This window comes from Pseudopipra pipra, chromosome W (assembly GCF_036250125.1).
Source record: "Pseudopipra pipra isolate bDixPip1 chromosome W, bDixPip1.hap1, whole genome shotgun sequence".
NCBI classification, from domain to species: Eukaryota; Metazoa; Chordata; class Aves; order Passeriformes; family Pipridae; genus Pseudopipra; species Pseudopipra pipra.
The window spans coordinates 12,422,425-12,441,799 of NC_087580.1; the positions used below are offsets into that span (position 1 = coordinate 12,422,425).

General features: G+C 47.9%; 2 long non-coding RNA genes and 1 pseudogene across 3 annotated transcripts in view; 2 read left to right on the forward strand and 1 right to left on the reverse strand.

Annotated features, from left to right (window-relative positions):
• Window positions 1–19,375, forward strand: part of LOC135406163 (uncharacterized) — a 396,593-nt gene that overhangs the window by 50,569 nt on the left and 326,649 nt on the right. The window lies entirely within an intron of this gene.
• LOC135406127 (7-methylguanosine phosphate-specific 5'-nucleotidase-like) lies at window positions 515–4,880 on the forward strand (annotated as a pseudogene).
• Window positions 6,820–8,922, reverse strand: LOC135406210 (uncharacterized). The gene is made up of 2 exons (XR_010426228.1): window positions 8,166–8,922; window positions 6,820–7,129 (listed from the first exon to the last, which is right to left on the reverse strand). It is a non-coding gene; the product is annotated as an uncharacterized LOC135406210 (long non-coding RNA).

Genomic DNA, 19,375 nt, shown 5'->3' on the forward strand with positions numbered 1-19,375 from the left:
TGCCCAGGGCAGCAGCGGTGGCGTCCTCATCCCTGTCCAGGTTTAAAAGCCGTGTGGCTCTTGGGGACATGGGTTAGTGGTGGCCTTGGCAGTGCTGGGGGACGGTTCTCTGCGGGCATTTCCTGCACAGGGTTCCGCGACTCCGCGTCCCCGGCGCTGCGGGGCGGTTCAGTGCCGGGCGCCCTTGCCCGCGGCTTCTTTATTGGAATCTTTCCTTTCTGCTTCGCCCTCCCCGCTCGCTGCGGCAGAAACGAAACCGCCGGTCCCGCCCCGCGCTGCTGCGGGCGCCGGGCGGAGGCGCAGCCGGGGCACGGGGGGTCCCCCCGCACCCCCTACCCCGAGCACGCCCCGAGTCCCCCCCGGCCCCGCGGCCGCGTTCCGGTCCCGCCCCCCCGGCCCCGCCCCGCGGCTGCGCGGCCCGGCGGGAGCGGAGCGGGAGCGATGGTGAGCGGGGTCCGCGGGCCGGGAGCCCGGGCTGGGGCAGCGGCGGCCCCGGGGCTGGGCGGGGGAGCGCGGCCAGGAGGGCGCTGGAGGCTCCTCGGTCCCACCAGGGCGGCACCGAGCGGGGTCTCTGCTCTGCCCGCAGGTGCCCGAGCTGGAGAAAGCCACGGTCCGGATCCGGCAGCCCGAGCGCGTGCGGGGGATCCTCCGGACCCTCCGGGAGCAGGGGGTGGCCAAGCTGCAGGTACCGGCCCCGGCGGGGCAGGAGGTGCATCGCTCACGCTCCGTCCTTGTCTCAGCTGGCCCTTCCTCACCCCCCCGGCTGCGGCGCGGTGTGCAGGCGGAGGGGAGAAGCCCCAGAGGAGACGGAGGACGGGGCTGGTGGCTCTCCCCGGACGGTCCTTTTGGCTCCCGGTTATGAAGCTCCCGACTCCCCAACCCCCTCCTCCGCCCAGGCAGGATGGAGCCATTCGGTGCTGATAATAGCGCCGGGGTGGGAGGGTGAGGACACCGTCTGCCCCTGTCGCTGCCAGTGTGCGCCCTGGCAGCACCTTGGCTTGCTCTGGCTGGGGCAGAGTGTGCTGGGGCACACACAGATGTTGTTTTCTCCCCTCTTCCAGGTCACTTCTGACTTTGACATGACACTGAGCAGGTTTGGATGCAAGGGCAGGCGCTGCCCCACATCTCACAGTGAGTGGAAGCTGCTGTTTTTACTGTCACTAGTTCTGTTTGGTTTCTGCATTTGTGTTTTTCATCACTGTGGTTTCTGTCATCCTCTGTCCCCTCCTGTGCCAAACCTGACTGCTCCTCCTGCGGCTCTGGGCCTCACTGCCTGGTCCTGGCCACCCACTGCCCATTGCAGGAGCCGTGTCCTGGGCTGTCCATCTCCATCCCACTCTCCCAGCAGAGCCAGGCCCTGTGCTCGGCGCCTGTTGGGACTCCACAGCTGTGCCACCGCAGCTTGTTTTGGGAGGAGCCGGCGCTGAGATGCAGGAGAGCTGCTGTTAGAAAGGCTTTTAATGTCTCTGTGCCATTGTCATTGTATTGTCCTTGCAGATATCCTCGATACCAGCCGTGTTGTCAGCGAGGACGGCAGGAAGAAGGTGGGTGCTGTGTGTAGGACACCCTGTCACCCGTCATTGTAAGGTCGCACTGGCTGGCGTGGCAACTCTCCTGGCTGTGCTGGCTGCCAGGCTGGAGGGGGAAGTGTCCAGGCTGCATTTCAGCCAGCAGTGACAGAGGAGAAGTTCAAAAGGGAAATTGAATTTGCATGCACAGCTGTGGGTGTTTCAGCTCAATAAGAGGAGGAAGGGGAGGGATGTTTGTACCTGCAGTGTCTGTCTGGAGTGAGGTGAGGGTCAGCCAGGCTGCCAAGAGCTCCAGGTGTGCTCAGAGGGAAGTTGCTCAGTGACACAGTTTGGTTGTGTTTAGGAAGTGTGATGCTTTGGAAGACTTCAGAAATGCTGGTTGTGTTGTTTATAGTCTGTTTAGACCTGATGTTCACTCTGTTCTTTTCCCTCTGTCCGACGCTCCAGCTGAAGGACCTGCTGCACTATTACAATCCCTTTGGAATTGATCCCAACCGGACTCTGGAAGAGAAATGTCCCCTCATGGTGGAGTGGTGAGTGCTGTGCATGATGATCTTGACCTTGCCCTGACAACCTCTTGTCCCCAAGGACTGCAGGACGCAAGGCTTGAGCTGTTCCTGGGCTTTGTGGTGATCCTGGGGAATTTAGTTGTGATTCTGACCGCCGAGGGCCTCTGCCCCAGAGCTCACTGCTGCCTTTCCCCAGGTGGGCCAGGGCCCAGGAGCTGCTGGTGCAGCAGAAGATCCGCAAAGATGACATAGCCCAGATTGTCAGAGAGTCAGAAGTGATGCTGAGGTGTGGACATGGGGCTGTGGTGCTGAGTTATGGACATGGGGCTGTGGTGCTGAGGTATGGACATGGGGCTGTGGTGCTGAGTTATGGACATGGGGCTGTGGTGCTGAGGCACAGGCACAGGGCTTGGCTGCCCTCGGCCCTTCTCTCCTGCCTGTGCAGCCAGGTTTCTCTGCTGTCACCAGGCTCTGTGCCGCTGAGCTCACTCCCTGGCTGCAGGCTGCTCCCTTCCTGCGCAGAAACCGCTTCCCCCTCCCTTGGGCCTTGGCGAGGAGCAGCCGAGGGGCCGGCACTGGGCACGGCTCTCCATGTGCAGGGCGGGATGCGGGGGCAGCTCCTTGCTTCCAGCAGAGATTTGTTCTCTGCACTGGAGCTGCTGGGCCTTGTCCAGGACCTTGGCTCAGCAGCAGATTTCACCCACAGCACAAAACCTTTGCTCTAAAACTTGCTGCTACAGCTGCCCTGGCAGTGATGGCCCTAAGGCTGGCTCAGGGAGCTGGGCTTTGACTGAGCTCCCAGGCTCAGGGAGGAGATGGCACCGTACGTCTGGGTTTTCTTGAGCCCAAGTTCTCCTTCTGCATGGAATTGTGTCCTGGCAGACTGAGGCTGTCACAGGTTGGCCTGATGGTCCTGCCAACCAGTCTGACCTGTTGCACATTTCCCACGTGGTTCCTGGCAGTGCCCTGTGCCCCCGCTGAGCAGGGGGTGTGATCAGGAGGTGCCAGGCAAAGGGCTGGAGTGCTCCATGTTCCCGTGAGCACCCGCCCGACCACTACACCCAGAGCTCTCCAGGGTTCTGCACAGGGAAGGCCACAGGAATGCTGGTGCCACGGAGAGCTCGTGCTGTTTGCAGAGCTCACCTGTGTGTTTCTGTTTGGGAAGTGCTGGACAGAAACAGGAGCTGGGCTGGGCACGCTGCCAGCCCAGAACACCGGGCACCGTGCTGGGAGCTGGTAACACAACCCCATGCAATGGACACTCCTGTTCTAGGGATGGCTTCAAGGAATTCTTTGATCAGCTGCACAAGAACAATGTCCCCCTGTTCATCTTCTCTGCTGGCGTCGGTGACGTCCTGGAGGAGATTATCCGCCAGGCCAGCGTCTTCTACTCCAACGTCAACGTGGTGTCCAACTACATGGACTTTGATGATGACGTGAGTTTCTGCACCACACTGGTGTGGTGAGAGGAAAGGTGTGGGCTGGGACCAAGGGCTGGGACACGATTAACAGTGCCACCACTGGGTTAAGAGCTGTCTGTCTGTCTGTCCTGTGTGCTCAGGGAGTCCTCACGCACTTCAAGGCACCACTCATCCACACCTACCACAAGAACAACACCGTGCTGCAGGCACAGATTACTTCCAGCAGCTGAGCACGAGGACGAACATCATCCTGCTCGGGGACTCCATGGGTGACCTGACGATGGCAGATGGCATTCCCAGCGTGGGGAATATCCTCAAGATTGGCTTTCTCAATGACAAGGTGGGTGTGAGGAGCAGTGTTGTGTTTCCCTGCCAGCCTTCCCCAGGTGCCAAGCTTTGGGGCAGCAGGGAGGGGCAGTGATGTGGAGGGGGGCTCCTGCTGCGTCTGGGGCATTGTCAGGGTGGTTATTGATCCCCTTTCCAGTAGCGAGGTCTGTGGGTGCAGTATCTCCGCCCTCAGCTGTTGGTGTTCACAGTCTTCCCCCCTCCCCACCCTGTCCTGAGGGACGTGCTGTAGGTGGAAGAGCGGAGGGGGAAGTACCTGGAAGCCTATGACATCGTGCTGGAGAGCGACGAGACGCTGGACGTGGTCAGTGGGATTCTCCGGTACATCCTTACTGAGACATGAGCTGGGAAGAGGCATCCCAGCTCCGGCCCCACAGCAGGCACTGGGCAGGGAATGTCCTCCCCGGGACAGAGCTGGAGGGAATCTGCTGGTACTGGCTGGGCTCCGTCCTGACCTCACTAATGCCCTCAGCCCTGGAGAGGGAGAGAAGAGATGGAGGAATCTTCTCCATTCCCTTTACCCCAACTCCCTGGTTCTGCTGCTTCCCTCTTGGACTGGCTTCATCCAACTTGGACTTCATCCCACTGGGAATTCAGGCCCTCTACCTCCCAAGGCCACAACAAACCATTCCATGTTTCAGGAAGAGATATTCTGCACCTGCTTCAGCAGCTGAGTGTGGAATGGAGATGGTTTGCTGTGGGACAGACCCGGTTTAGATGAAGTTTTAGAGTCACTGTGTTCTTCACTAAGAAAACAAATCTCTCTCCTCCCGTTTTCCTGTTTCTGAGCCCTGCTGCCCCCACTGGGCTGGTGTGGCCCTGCCAGGCATCGCATTGCCCAGCCCTACATCCCTCATGGAAACCTGCAGCTCCCTGGCCTTGGGTCCCACCTCATCCCTCTTGCACCAAGACAATTCTTACTGTGGACAAAAAGCTTTTCCAGCCGTCCCTGAAGGCCCCAGAACTCAACTGCTGCTGCTGCCCAAACCCAGAAGTAAGTTTGTCTGCCAGGGTTGGGGCTGGGGTTTGGGTGGGGTGGGAGAGGAGAGGCCAGCCGGCAGCATTTTGGGTTTTAAGGAACGTTTGAGCTGTCTGTGTTTCTGTCCTAAACTTCTGGGCTGATCCTAGGCTGATCCCAGGGTCTCGGAGCAGCAATAGGAAAAACCCCTTGTTGTTTCTTACGATGGATTAGTGGGATGGGGGAGACCTCCAGGCCTTAGGGTGCCAGCCCCATTACCTGCAGGTGAATGCCCTTCCCCCTGCCCCAGCACGTGGCCGGCGACCCCACAAGGAGCCCACACAAACCACCAGGGAGGGACGGACGAAAGAGAGAGTTTATTTGTGGGGTAGGGGTTTATAAGGCTTTTAGGAGGGTCAAAAGAGGGCCAATCACCAGTTCAGGGGCACAGAAAAAACCAATCAGGTAAGGGGTCAACAGCCAACAGGAAGGGGTTAACAAGGACCAATGAGAAACACCTCAGGACACTTTCCCAGGATACTCCTGTATGGGAGACAAGTCTCTCACAGGGGGTGTCGGGAAAAAGAAGCAATGACCTTGCAGAAAATACAAAAGGCCATTTTGAAACATGTTTAAACCACATTAAAACCTTCTGTTTCTATAACATTTGTACTGTTTTCTTCTTTTTCTTCACTAGTCCATCTCTGACAGGACTTCTTCCATCCTGCATATGGCAAATCCATTGCCACAGCTCCTCCTTTTCTGTTTCCTAAAGCTGGATATGCTTTAAATGATTGAGAGGTTCTGGCACAACTGAGCAAGCATCGAAAGACACACGTAAAGAGAAACACTACAGAAAGTCCTAGTACGATAACTACAATAATTTTCTTAATAGTGGAAGAGAGGCCTTTGAAGGGCAGCCAGTTGAAAAAGTCATCAAAAGTCAGAGGATCAGCTTGCTTGATTTCATGAACTAAGGATTTAAGCTGATTAATCTGGGAGTGGATAGATTGGGAATGATCAGAGAAGTTGAGGCAGCAGAGGCCTTCAAACTCCTGACACCGATGGCCATTTACTAGAAGGAGAAAATCTATTGCAGCACGATTTTGTAACAAGGCCTTCTTATTGGTTTGGGTATCTTGAAATAGATCATCAAGGGCAGCACTGGTGGCATCAGCTTCTTTTGCAAGCCAACATCCCATTCTGGTAAGGAGCATTAAGGCTTTTGTGGAGCTGACAACTGGAAGCAGACCACTTAGAATGTTTGCGGTGTCGGACCAAAAAAGCATGTTGGAATTGCATTCTGCTGTGAATTCCCTCAAGGACTGCAATTTTGCTAAGGGATGTTCTTCAACTGGAGGTGGGGGTGCTGCAGCCACAGGGACCTGCACTGCCTTAGGTGGAGAAGGTGGTTTTGGTTGTGATGGATAGAAGTTAAGAGGTGGGTATAAACCTTGGAATTGCCTGCGCACTCTATGACGTGGGAAGGGTGAGGTTGTTTGGAGGTTAAGGTTTCTTTTTTGCATGATTTTTGGGAGGACTTACAGGTAAAGATTTCATAAGGGTAGCTGGATTGTACAGTGTTAGTTTTCCAAATGTGCAGGGGCCTCCAGCAGCTAATCTGGGAATCATATTCCAGACTCTAAGTCCACAAATTAAAAAGACTCCTTTTGGAAGAATAACTGAATCAGGGGTAGCATGTATCTGGTAAGGAACCTCTTCCTTGCACCAAAAACTGAAGTTGGAATAAGGTCTATAAGAGGTGATATTAATTAATTCAGGAGGGGCAACATATTTGTTGTGAATGAATCAAAAACAGAGAGGAGATATGATACTCCCCAAGATTTCTAATTCCTCAGGTCTCTGCCACTGATAGCTAAATGTCTGTCTGTCATGTGAAGTTTTTGCTGGTCTTGTGAGACAATCTAAGAATGGATTTTTAAACTGATCATGGTCATCACACCAGGGGATATATTGATTTCTAAAATCACCCCATTCTCTTGGTTTCCATAGGATTCCTACCAGACAGGTCTTAAAAGGGTGAGAGGGATCTAAGGTAGAGAGACAGATAGAGTCAGTATTTAGTGATTGTGCCAGGTTTAGCCAAACATTTTGACCAGGGAGCATTACCCAATTTGGAATTGTTGGAGGAGGTGTGGCAAGGGCTCCTGATGTTAGGTCTTTCTGATTTGCTGGTGTTATGCTGCACACAAAACCAGGATTATCCCGAAAGTGATGCTGATGGGGGATCGCTTCCTGTAGCTGGTGCTGAATCCGCTGGTGCTGGATCTGCTGCTGGTTGAGCTGGGAGGGAAACTTCTTGGTGGATCCTCACTAGTCTGGACGGTATCCATCTTGGACCTGCTCCTGTGGAGACACAAGCATGTCCTCTTCCCCAGACAATTAGAGGGACAGGACCGAGCCATTCTCCTGTCAGGATATCCTTGTATTTTACCTCAGCTTCCCCCATTTTTAATTTTCCAGCTCCAAAATGATGTCCAACAGGTGAGACATCCTCATGCAGCCTATTTAAAAAATTGAGGACATACAATGCCTTGTTTAAACATTCTGATGGAGAGAGACCCACAGTTGTTTTTTCTTGTTTTTTCAGCATATCTTTTAAGGATTTGTGAGTTCTCTCTACTATCGCTTGGCCCTGTGGAGAGTGAGGAATGCCAGTGGTGTGAACTATTCCCCACATATTGAAAAATTCTTTAAGGGAAGCAGAAATGTATGCCGGGGCATTATCTGTTTTAATTTGTTTTGGAATGCCCATTATGGCAAATGCTGAGAAAAAATGTCTTTTAACATCTTTAGCTTTTTCTCCTGTATGTGCAGTGGCAACAATGAGTCCTGAGCAAGTGTCCACTGATACATGTACATACTTCAACCTGCCAAATCGTGGCACATGTGTCACATCTGATTGCCAGAGATCTAAGGGGCTAAGGCCTCTTGGATTAACTCCTTCAGATCTCACTGGAGTTACCAACTGACAGTCTGGACACGCAGACACAATGGCTTTGGCTTGAGAGGTAGATAACTGAAACATTTTTTTCAATGATGTAGAATTTTGGTGGAAAAAGTTATGAGAAATTTTTGCTTTTTCAAAACTGTTAGGTGTAGGTACTGTGTTAACTGGGAAAGCTGAATTTGCTGCTTTATCTGCCACAGCCTTCCCTTCTGTAAGTGGGCCTGGGAGGCATGTATGTGATCTAATGTGAGTGATATAGAAAGGATGTTTCCTCTGTTGGATTAATAGTAACAATGTTTTAAACAGGGTAAACAACTTTTGATTGTTCAGATCTTTTAAATAACTATTTTCTATGCAACTCACAACTCCTACAACATAGGCAGAATCTGATACCAAATTCAGAGTCTGTGGAAAAAGTTGGAACGCTCTTACCACGGCTGAGAGTTCAGCAATCTGAGATGAACCTTCAACTTGATGAACATCTGTTTTTCATTCTCCTTTTTCAAACCAGGCTACCACTGCATTACTAGACCTCCCTGAGCCGTCTGTGAAGGCTGTCACAGCTTTCTTCAAAGGGCTAGTAGAAAAGTTATTTCTCAGTCTGGGTTGAGAGATGGAAAGAAACTGCAGAAAAGGAATTGCTGGTAGATGGGTTATCAGTTTGCCTGTAAAATCTGACATAACCAGTTGAAAATCAAACAGATGTAAATCATGATAACACAGTTGAGATTTGGACAGTGGAACATAAAGAAAATCTGGGTCTTTCCCTGACAGTTCTAACATTCGGAGTTTGCCTTTGTGACAGACTTTTGCAAGCATTTCAGGCACAGTAACAATTGTCTTTGAAAACTGGTGACTGAGAAATACCCATTCCCACAAAAGAAATTTTTTGGGTTTTGAGTCTAATTGTCCTATTACAGCAAAAGGCTGTTTTGGTCCACGAAAGATTAGCAATGCAGTAGGTAATCCTTCTACTCTCCTGTTTACCTGTTGTTCTGAAATGTTTTGGTTGATCACTTCAATAATATTTTCTGCTTCTGGTGTCAAGTGACGAGGAGAAGTTAGTTCTGCTTCTCCCTTAAGGAGCTGAAACAAAGGAGCTAAAAAATCTGTTGAGAAACCAAAAAAGGATCGTATCCAATTGAGATTTCCCAAAAGAGACTGCAGATCGTTTAGTGGTTTTATTTTGGTGGGCAGGTTTACTGCTTGAGGCCTAAATGTTCTCTCTTCAATTATCAGACCAAGGTACTTCCACGGGGAAATTCTTTGTTCTTTTTCTGGGGCTATTTCTAACCCATGATTACTCAGGGTTTTTTTCACGGACTTATGTACCAATGTCAATTTGTCAGTATTAGGGGCACTGATCAATAGGTCGTCCATGTAATGAAAAATGATAGCTTCAGGAAACTGAGATCAAACTGGTTCAATTATATTGGACACCACAGACTGACAGATTGTGGGACTGTTTTTCATCCCTTGTGGCAACGTGAGCCAACTGAGACGTTTGGAGGGTTCAGCTGCATTAAGAGCTGGAACAGAAAATGCAAATTTGTGTGTATCATTAGATGGAGGTAGATATTAAAAAAACAGTCTTTAATGTCTAAAATAACAAGTGGCCAGTCTGCTGGGAGCATGGCAGGGGAGGGTAGCCCAGCTTGGAGGGCTCCCATCAGCTCTATGATATTATTGGCTTCTCGTAAATCATGTAATAACCTCCATCTCCCAGATGATTTTTTGATTGTGAAAATAGGAAAATTCCATGGAGTGGTTGTGGGGACTAATCTGCTTTTGTCCAATTGTTCTTTTACCAAATTATGAATTTGCCGCAATTTCTCTCCTCTGAGGGGCCACTGGTTTATCCACACTGGTGTGTTTGATGTCCATGTGAGAGGTGGTGCTTGCAGCTCTCCAGTGGCCACAATCACAAATTTGGAATGGATAAGATAATTCCCCACTGTGTTATTACATCTCTGCCCCACAAGGTTAGTGGAATGTCCAATATAAAAGGCTTAGATGAAGCTACCTTACCCTGTGGGCCTTGGACCAGAAGTGGCAAAATGCTCTGGAGAGGAGTTTTGGATCCTCCTACTCCTTGGATGTTGACAGCTGGCCTTGTTGTACCCCAGGTGCTGGGCCAATCTTTGGCAGAGATTATGGAAATGTCCACACCCGTGTCCAGTAAGCCAGACACAGATTTCTGTTGGCCTGAATTAGGAGAGAGAAGAGTACATTCTATTATAGGTCTGTCAAGAGGAACCTTTTGAGCCCAATTTATGCAAATTCCCTGTTCATCCTGGGTTTCTTCCTCTATGGGTATGACCTGTGCTATTTGATCTTCTGGATTAATCACTGGGGGTACAAAGTTAGGTTTAATTACAACAGACACAACTTTAGGATCTTGGAGACTCATAACCATAGGTAACACAGTAATGCCTAATGCAGTTGCAGAATCTGTTGCTGTGATAACACATTTCCCTTTAAAATCTGAAACCTGAGAAGAAGCAGAAGCCAATAACACAGTGTGATACTCTGTTTTTTCTAAGGTTTGAGGTTTTGAAGTTGCTAGCTCCAATTTAAAGGCACCTGTTTGGGGTTTTTGTTGGGAACTGTTTGAGAGGGGTAGATTAGATTGCTTAAAGCAGCTTTTTATGTCCACGTGCTGCTCTAAGCGCTCACCAAACCGTTTCCCGAATTCTGTGTTCTGGGAGGAGGCCTGGGTGAGAGTGGGTTTCCATCTCTGTCAAATAGAGATCGACAGTCTAGAGCCCAGTGTAGCCCTCTTTTACATCTGGGGCAAAGGCCTGGACGAATGGTTTTTTGAGAATTGGGGTTTTGAAATGGTGGGCAGTTAGCTTTTATATGACCTGGACATTTGCAATTATGGCATATTATTTTGGAGGGGTCTAGGGCTGCTGCTAAGGCTTGGGTCATTTTTTCTGCCATCTGCTGAGGTGCTTCCGCAATTTGGTTGCCTAATTGTATATTAGCTTCAGCTAATTGGTTAGACATTGACACCTGAGCGTGGACCAGGCTATTTGCCAATTTGTCATCAGGGCTAATATCTTTACAAGCCTTTTCCATATCCATGGGGGTAGGGTCATGAAGTTTTCTGAGTATCTGCTGACACTGTGCATTTGAATTGGAGATAGCTAGCTTCAGGAATAGGGCATCTTGTGCTTCTTTCACATTGATTTGTTTTTCTATAGATTCTTTTAATCGTTCTGCAAAGTCAATAAAAGATTCATCAGGCTTTTGAGTTACATTATTGAAAGGTGGAGTTGTTTGAGAGGCATCAGCTACTGATTGTCGTGCCTGTAATGCCATATTTCTGGTAGCAATTAAGTCTTGTTTGGGAATTTGGGCCTGATCTGTATTTGCAGAATATGGACCCTCACCAAAAAGCATTTGTATGGTAGTTTCTATAGGTCTACGTGTAGTGGTACTAGTTTCATGAGCATCCTTTCTAATTAAAGCTTTCCATTCATCTAAAAACAATGTTATTTGCACCTTATTTAGCAAGGATCTCATTATATCTTTTAAATAATTTGGAGTTAGTACAAAGGCTGAGAATAAAGACGACAAAATTCCCATTGCGTAGGCTGAGTTCAACCCATAAGTTGGTACCGCTTTTTTTGCATCCTTGAGAAGGGGTATGGCTAAGGGGTCCCATACCGGGGCTGAACCTGGATTATAAAACACTGGATATGCCTGCAATAAATTTAAACCATTAACATGACTAGGAACGTTATTTATATCATTACAATTATTGGTCTGGTTGGTTCCTGTGGAAGAAAGAAAAGGGTTAAAAGGAGAAGCAGAATTGTTAAAATTATTTGACATATTTGAAAATGGATTATTGGGAGAAAACTTGTTAAATGTTGTTAAGGATTGTGAATGGTTTGTAGCTGGAAAACTGTTTGGTGAGCCTGGTGCTGCTGAGTCAGTCACAGCTAGATCCACGCTGTGAGAGGTGGGGGAAATCCTGTCCGTTAGGGGAGTGAGTCTGTGATGCTCGGTGGTGAAGGTGTTCTGAAGCTGTGGGTGTCCTTGCCTGTCGCGGCACGATGTAGGAAGAAGCGGGGGGAGCTGGAGCTGCAGGGCAGAGGTTGTCCCGTCCCCGGCGCCGGGCAGGGAGGGGGTCCCGATGACGTCATCCTGTCCCGCTCGGCATCCCTAGGGAAGGCAGGAGCTCTCGCTGTCGGTCCGGTGTGGTTGGAAGCTGGGAATTCCCCGCCTCCTTTGTTTGGCCATGCGGGATGGCGGCCGGGGGCTGCGGCTGTGAAGCTGCCTGGGGAAGCTGCAGTTGGTGATCTCCCGCTGAGAGCTGCCGGGCAGGAGGGGCTGGGGCTGAAGCCACACAAACGCCTGCTGGATTTTTCTCGGCACAGCTCTGCCCCGAAGAGTGCCTGTGGCAGCTATTCCGTGTCAGGGGCGGTGGAATAAAGTTTTGTGTCACTGGGGGTGTGCTTGGAGCGCTGCTGCTAGTGGGTTGAAGAGAGTCTGGGCTCGGGAACGGCGAGATGGGATCGCCTGCTCTCGGAGGGAGAGGGGGTGGGAGGCGGGGAGGGGTCCCGCCGGTGTTGGCTGCGGGCGGCTCCTCCTCTCCTCGCCCCACCGGCAGCCGCGACGGAGGAGCCCGGGACGGGGCAGGGGCCGCCTCGGTGCTGAAGCCCGGGATGGGGGTTGCCGCCCCGGGTCCGACCTGTAGAAGATATTGCAGAAACCTGGTTGGTAGAGAGAGGACGCATTAAAGATTCTATACCGCTGGTCTCACGCTAAAGCAAGAAAACTATTAGAAGGTCACTGATTAGTGTGTTTGTGAAACTGCTTTGTCTAAGAAACTGCAAGGTTGCATTGTCTGCTGTGAAGCTGTATTGTTTAAGAAACTGCATACGTGATAGAAAAATTAGAGCAACAGGATGGGAAAGGTAGAGAAAGTAGCAAATAGTAAATAAAGTAACTATAGCCATGAGAAAGAGGCAGCATTTGCGCAAATGTAACTTAGGTAATTAGGAGCCAATGATGAGCTTGTATTTGGAATATTAATGAGCCTAATTATTAACCTTTATAAGCATGGAGCTTACAGCAATAAAGTTGGATTAGTCATGATCAATACTGTGATCGTGTGATACTTTCCCGTCGTCCGCAACAAATGGTGACCCCGACGTGATAATTTAAAGAAACGGGGGAATCCACGGTTGGGATGGCATAGTGTCGGAGCCTTAGCAGCGAAGGCTGGTCAAAAAGTCAAATTGAGGAGTGACTTGGACCTGGAACTGGTCAAAAAGTTGGCAGAATTTGCGACTTCGGACCCGGATCAAAAAGTGGGCAACTGCAACTTCGGATCCTTAAAGCGTCACTTGGGACGAGTTCCACCGTACGTGCTGCCGGACCCTGGAGGCTGCAAGAGCGCGCTAAAAATAGGTAAAAAATGGAAAGGGAAGCAGCATATAGTTTATTTTCTGAATTTTTGCAGAAAAAGGGTATTAAAGATATAGATTTAAAAAAGGAATTACCAGGATTACTTGCTTTTGGGTATGCAAAAGGGTGTTTTATCAACCCGCATACCGTGCATTCTTTAGAAGAGTGGCGAAAGTTTGGAGATAAAATATGTGAGGCCATTCTAGAAGAGGATAAAGTTGCAAAAAAGCTGGGAAAGTTTTGGAAAGCTGTGAATGATACATTGTTACAACATGAGGCAGAGAAACGAGCTGCTGAGCAAGCTCGAGGTATGCAGCAACACAACAGAGATTGGTTCTCTATTTCCCCGGCTCCCCCTGCATTTCAATCAGTTATGCTCCCAGCACAGCCGTCTGCCCCCCCTCCTAATGAAAATACGGCTCCCCCTTCTGCAACCCCTCCTGACCCTCCTGCCCCTGCAGAACCTTTAAGCAATAACGCTGATCCATTGCTGGAGCCACCAGCACCCCCTCCTCCTGCTTTAGATGCTGTGATGCCTGTCCCTGGGGCAAGCACTGACCCGGCGGGGGCCATAGCCAAGGAGAGGAGAGATACATGGGCAGCGATTGCTAAACATTGCCTGTCAGAAGAATTGCAGAGGGCAGAGGGCATGGCATTTCCAGTTATTTATAATCAAATGCCAGGGGGAGGGCTAAATGCCACTATAACTCCATTAGATTGGAAACTTTTGGCACAACTGCGGAGCACTGTAAGTGAATTTGGTTTGCATGGAGAACCTGTTAAACAAATGTTAGATTATTTCTGGGCCACTCAACTTTTACTACCCTCAGATCTCCGTTCCATTTCGAGAATGATACTTACAGAACATCAGCAACTTTTGTTTAATGCTTATTGGCAAGCATATGTTAATGAAAGTGTTGCTGTGATCAGGCAACCAGGGGATCCTTTACACGGCGTTACAGCAGACGAACTAATGGGAACAGGTCCATATTCACGAACCGAAGCACAAGTACACATTGGGGCAGATAAAATTAGAGAGGCCATGGACCTTGTAAGGAAAGCATTAAATAGAGTCAAGGAGCCAGGGGGAGTGCCATTATATATGAGCTTAAAACAGGGAAGGAATGAATCTTTTGGTGAATATGTTGACAAGTTAACAGCTGCTATCACAAAAGCTGGGGTCCCAGATTATGTGAAGGGAACCATGCTAAAGCAGTGTGTTTTGCAAAATGCTAACTCAATGGTTAAACAAGTAATAAATACATTGGGTCCTTATTGGACTATAGAAGAATTATTAGACAAAGTATTGCAAATACCAACAGGAGAGAATGCATTTTTAGTCAATGCTATTCAGGATTTTACTAAAGGGCTTAAAGAACAGACTCAGGACTTAGTTAAGGAGCTTAAAGAACAGGCTCAAAATTCCCAAATTCAAGTGTTAGCAGCTCTTGCACCCCTCCAGGGAAAGGCTAATAACTCCACAGATGGAAAAACTCGATCAAAGTGTTATCGATGCGGAGCTACTGGACACTTCAGAAGGGAGTGCCGAGCAACAGGAATTTGGTGCCAGCAGTGTCAGAACTCCACCCACAACACTTCTGTTTGTCGGAGCCGTTCGGGAAACTCACGGCAGAGCGCGAGATACAGCAGTGGCCGCGCTCAGACACAAATCGTCGCTGCAGCACAGATAACCCCAGCCAGCAACTTTTCACCGAACAATCCATTCCACGGACAGGAGAACAGCTGCAACCTGCCACAACCACAGCCTCAGCCAATGCTTTCGGATTACAACCTGCCACAGCCGGCAGCCTCGGATTGGATTTGGCAACAGCAGTAGAAGTTACTTTGTTATCCACCCAACCTCAAAAGATTCCCACCGGGATTTATGGACCTTTAATAATAAACAAACAAGTGTTTGGTGCATTGCTGATTGGCAGATCATCAGCTAGTCTTGCTGGATTATTTGTGCTGCCTGGATTAATTGATGCTGACTACACTGGACAGATAATGGTTATGGCATATACTATTTTTCCACCTTTAAAGATTCCTAAAGGACAACGTATTGCTCAATTAATACCCCTGCCACAGTTAGCAAAACCTTTAACCAACGACCGACAACTGATGCAACGTGGAGATCGTGGATTTGGTTCTACAAGGGGACTTACCTTACTGACACTGGATTTAAGTGAGAGGCCAAAACATAAAGTTACAATTATATGGAAAGATCAAACAAAAACACTGGATGCTTTACTAGATTCAGGAGCTGATTCCAGTATAATAGCTCCTCATTGTTGGCCTAGACACTGGCCTCTGCAACCTGCTACTACAATTGTGACTGGCATTGGAGGTGCCTCAATTGCTATGCGGACTCCTACTGTGAACATCGAGGTGGAAGGTCGTGTGGCCAGTGCTGTCCTGTCTGTTGTGCAGCTTCCACCAACAGTACAATGCTTAATCGGGAGAGATGTTTTGACACAAATTGGGATGAAACTCTCCAATGATTACCCTTTGGGGGAATAGCCATTGCTTGGTCTTTCCCAATTCCTATTACTTGGATTGTTGATACTCCAGTATGGGTTAAGCAATGGCCTTTAAAACGGGAAAGCTTGGAAGCTGCTCATGAATTAGTACAAGAACAAATTGATCAAGGACACTTAAAACTTTCTACTAGTCCCTGGAATACACCTATATTTGTAATAAAGAAAAAGTCTGGAAAATATCGATTATTGCATGATCTAAGAGCAGTTAACTCACAAATGGAAGCCATGGGAGCTTTACAGCCTGGACTACCAAATCCTGCAATGCTTCCCATGGATTGGTCCTTACTGATTGTAGACTTAAAGGATTGTTTCTTTACAATTCAATTGCACCCTCGGGATACTAAACGTTTTGCTTTTACATTACCTGCTATTAACAGAGAAAGACCTGACCAACGATTTGAATGGACAGTATTACCACAAGGGATGAGGAACAGTCCAACTTTGTGTCAACTATATGTGGATACTGCCTTACAAGCCTTGCGAAGAAGATGGCCTGACTGCATAATCTATCACTATATGGATGATATTTTGTTTTGCCAGCCTGAAGAGTTTGTACCCGAACAAATACAAATAATTCGCAGACATTTGGAACAATATAAGTTAATAATAGCAGATGAAAAAATTCAAACGACAGAACCATGGAGATATTTGGGGTGGACTATCTCTCGACATGCTGTTATCCCACAGAAATTGGTATTTCAATCAAAATTGCGCACTGTGAATGATGCACAAAAACTTCTTGGGGATTTACAGTGGTTACGCCCTGTTGTGGGAATCCCTGCTGACCTTTTAGCTGAATTGCGACCCCTATTAAAAGGAACAGACCCAACAACCAAAATTACTGTCACAAAGCACCAACAACTCATACTCCAACAAATTTTAGATTGTGTCACTCAGGGTCGTGTTCGGAGAAGACAATGGGAATTACCTTTAGAACTTACCTTTTGGGCTGACAAACGATACATTTTGGGTGCTATTACACAATCACAAACAGAAACGGGGGAGGATATAGGGGTTTTAGAATGGTTATCAACTAGCATACAACAGCCTAAAACACTTTTACAAAAAATTGAAATGTTGGCAGCCCTGATAAAAAAGGGTCGAGAGCGTGTGTTACAAATTGATGCTCAAGAGCCTGCACGTATACGATTACCAATGCAGAAAAATGATCTTGATTGGTACCTATGTACTAATGAGGGTCTTCAAGAAGCATTATTAGGACTGACATGTCCCATAATCACCAGTAGACTGCACAATGTCCCTACAGCATGGATTGGTTCTTGGCAATGGATACTGAAACCTAAAAAACAGGAACAACCAATTCCACATGCACGAACAGTTTACACAGACGCTGGCAAAAAATCTCACACTGCTGCCCTAACCTGGTTAGAGAAAGGAGAATGGAAGCATGAAATTTTAACAGGAGAACCTACAGATTCATTACAAACTTTAGAGTTGTTAGCAGTGGTCAGAGCACTAGCTAGCATGGATAGACCCCTTAATATTGTTACTGACTCATTCTATGTAGCAGGAGTAGTTAATCGGATAGAAGGGGCCCTAATTAAAGAAGTCCCGAATAAGAGGCTCTTTCAGTTATTTTGTCAATTATGGTTGGCAGTAACAAACAGAGATCATGACTATGCTGTCATATATGTACGAAGCCATAAATGGGACATTGGGTTGGGTGAAGGAAATGCTAGGGCAGACAGATTAGTTTCTATGGCTACAGAGGATGAGGAAGAATTTACCAAAGCACAGAAAGATCATGAACAATATCATCAAAATGCCAGAGGACTAAAAAGAATGTATGACATCACCTTAAATGATGCTAAAAATATTGTTCGATCCTGTCCAACATGTAGCAATCATAATGGTGGTGTAGGATTGGGTATGGGAGTAAATCCCAGAGGATTAAAGAGTAATGAAATCTGGCAAATGGATGTTACACATTATGCACCTTTTGGAAGATTTAAATATATACATGTGTGTATTGACACATATAGTCATTTTATGTGGGCTACAGCTCAAACAGGAGAAAAAGCTTTACAAGTAGAAAGACATTTGTGTGAATGTTTTGCTGTGATGGGGAAACCACAACAGATAAAAACAGACAATGGACCTGCCTATGTGGGTACTAGAGTAGGCCAATTTTTGAAAAAGTGGAAAATCACTCACCGCACAGGTATTGCTCACTCTCCCACAGGACAAGCAATCATAGAAAGGGCTCATTACACACTAAAAACGTATCTTGAAAAACATAAAAACATTATTGATATTAAGAAAAGGTTAAGCAAGGTACTGTTTGTCCTGAATCATTTATGCATTTTTGGAGATCAAAAAGATCCTCCTGTAACAATTCATTATACATTAAAACAGGATACAGAGAAACCTGAAGAGGTGTGGGTCAGATTTAAAGATCCACGTACAGGGATTTGGCAAGATCCAGCAAAAGTACTCTATTGGGGAAGAGGTTATCTTTGTGTTTCTTCACCACAGGGACCTCTTTGGATACCTGCCAAGTGGACTCGAGCTGCTGTGAATGTCTCGAGCCCTGCTAATGCAAAGTCACCTGAATAACTTTGAAGTTCAAAAAGATCCCATTAGGGGATGGCTAGCAAAATTAGGTTTAGGACCATGGCTTGCGGAGATCACTAAACAAGCAATTTCGCTTTTACTAATACTGCTGGCTGCTTTATGCATTGTTCCTTGTGCTTTTAAATGCATTCAAAACATGCTAACAAAGGCAATGAGTGACGTGTTTTTAACATTGTCTAAACAGAGCGGGGGAAGTGTAGAAGATATTACAGAAACCTGGTTGGTAGAGAGAGGACACATTAAAGATTCTATACCGCTGGTCTCACGCTAAAGCAAGAAAACTATTAGAAGGTCACTGATTAGTGTGTTTGTGAAACTACTTTGTCTAAGAAACTGCAAGGCTGCATTGTCTGCTGTGAAGCTGTATTGTTTAAGAAACTGCATATGTGATAGAAAAATTAGAGCAACAGGATGGGAAAGGTAGAGAAAGTAGCAAATAGTAAATAAAGTAACTATAGCCATGAGAAAGAGGCAGCATTTGCGCAAATGTAACTTAGGTAATTAGGAGCTAATGATGAGCTTGTATTTGGAATATTAATGAGCCTAATTATTAACCTTTATAAGCATGGAGCTTACAGCAATAAAGTTGGATTAGTCATGATCAATACTGTGATCGTGTGATACTTTCCCGTCGTCCGCAACACCGACCCGTGTAGGGGGCTGGGGCGGGGCAGCACCAAAACCAGCAGCCAGATCAGGGACCGGGTGCGCGGCACCGCCATGCGCCGACCACGATGGGGGGCTGAAGGGGGACCCCTGCCCGCGGCTGCTGGACGGGGTCTCCGTATCCCCCCTCCCCCGTTTCCCGCGGCGACTTCGGTCGCCCCCCCTCTCCTAGATCCAGGAGGGAAGCTGCGGGGTTCTCCCCTAGGGGCTTGGGATTTTTTTGTTGCATTTCAAGTATTGCTAAGACGTGAGTCCAAGCTATGCTGGCATGTACTGCTGCTTTATCGTTGGAATTTGCAGCCATCCATATCTGTGTGCCTAATAAATCCCAATCTTTGGTCGTCAGACAGAAAGGAAGTTGAAAGTCATTTTTAACCATAACTTTGGAAAGGCATTTTAAAGCTGTTTTGTTAGTCAATT